Consider the following 1668-nt stretch of genomic DNA (forward strand, 5'->3'; position numbering starts at 1 on the left):
GGTTAGGGTGAGGGTTAGGGCTAGGGCTAGGGCTAGGGCTAGGGCAAGGGTTAGGGCAAGGGTTAGGGCAAGGGCTATGATTAGGGTTAGAGATCGGGTTAGGGTTACGGTTGGGGTTAGGGTGAGGGTCAGGACTAGGGTTAGGGTGAGGGTTAGGGTTAGTGTTAGGGGCAGGGTTAGCATTAGGGTCAGGGCTACGGTTAGGGTTATGGGAAGGGGTCGGGGTAGGATTAGGGTAGGGTTAGGGTTATGGCTATGGTTAGGGTTAGGGCTCGGATAAGGGTTAGGGTTAAGGCTAGGGCTAGTGTTAGGGTTAGGGCTATGGCTAGGGCTTGGGCTAGGGCAAGGGTTAGGTTTAGGGTTAGGGTTAGGTATAGGGTGAGGGCTAGGGTTAGGGTGAGGGTTCTGGTTAGTGTTAGGGCTAGGGTTAGCATTAGGGTTAGGTCTACGGTTATCGTTAGGGTTTGTGTTAGGGTTAGTGGTAGGCTTTGAGTTAGGGTAAGGTCTAGGGTTAGGGCTAGGGCTAGGGTCAGGGTTAGGGCTAGGTTTAGAACTAGAGCTAGGGCTAGGGTTAGGGTTAGGGTTCAGTTTTAGTTTAGGGTTACAGTTTGGTTTAGGGGTAGGGGTAGGGGTAGGGTTAGGTCTAGGCCTAGGATTTGGGTTAAGGCTATAGTTAGGTTTAGGGTTAGGGTTAGGGTTAGCGCTAGGGTTAGGCTTAGGGTTAGGGTTAGGGCTAGGGTTAGGTTTAGGGCTCGGGTTAGGGTTAGGGTTACGGTTCTGGTTCCGGTTAGGGTTTGGGTTAGCGTTAGGGTTAGTGGTAGGTGTTGGGTTAGGGTTAGGGCTAGGGATAGAGTTTAGGCTAGGATTAGGGTTAGGGTTACAGTTAGTGAGAGGGTTAGGGCTTAGGCTAGTGTTAGGGTGAGAGTTAGGTTTAGGGATATGGTTTTTTGTTAGGGTTAGGGTTATGGTTAGCGTTAGGATTAGGGTTAGGGCTAGGGTTAGGTCGAGGGTTAGGGTTAGGGTTAGGGTTAGGGTTAGGGTTAGGGTTAAGGTTAGAGTTAGGGTTAGGGTTAGGGTTAGGGTTTGGGTTAGGGTTAGTGTTCAGGCTAGGGCTAGGGTTACTGCTAGGGCTGTGGTAAGGGCTAGGGTTAGGGCTAGGGGTAGGGCTTGGGTTAGGGTTAGGGTTAGGGCTAGGGCTAGGGCTAGGGCAAGGGTTAGGGCAAGGGCTATGGTTAGGGTTAGGGTTAGGGTTAGGGTTAGGGTGAGGGTTAGGGCTCGGGCTAGGGCTAGGGCTAGGGCAAGGGTTAGGGCAAGGGCTATGGTTAGGGTTAGAGATCGGGTTAGGGTTACGGTTGGGGTTAGGGTGAGGGTCAGGACTAGGGTTAGGGTGAGGGTTAGGGTTAGTGTTAGGGCCAGGGTTAGCATTAGGGTCAGGGCTACGGTTAGGGTTATGGGAAGGGGTAGGGGTAGGATTAGGGTAGGGTTAGGGTTACGGCTATGGTTAGGGTTAGGGCTCGGACAAGGGTTAGGGCTAAGGCTAGGGCTAGTGTTAGGGTTAGGGCTATGGCTAGGGCTTGGGCTAGGGCAAGGGTTAGGGTTAGGGTTAGGGTTAGGTATAGGGTGAGGGCTACGGTTAGGGCGAGGGTTTGTATTAGGGTTAGTTGTAGG

The sequence above is a fragment of the Heloderma suspectum genome, chromosome W (genome assembly GCF_057233095.1).
Source record: "Heloderma suspectum isolate Gila_16-S chromosome W, 16-S_ref, whole genome shotgun sequence".
Taxonomy (NCBI): Eukaryota; Metazoa; Chordata; class Lepidosauria; order Squamata; family Helodermatidae; genus Heloderma; species Heloderma suspectum.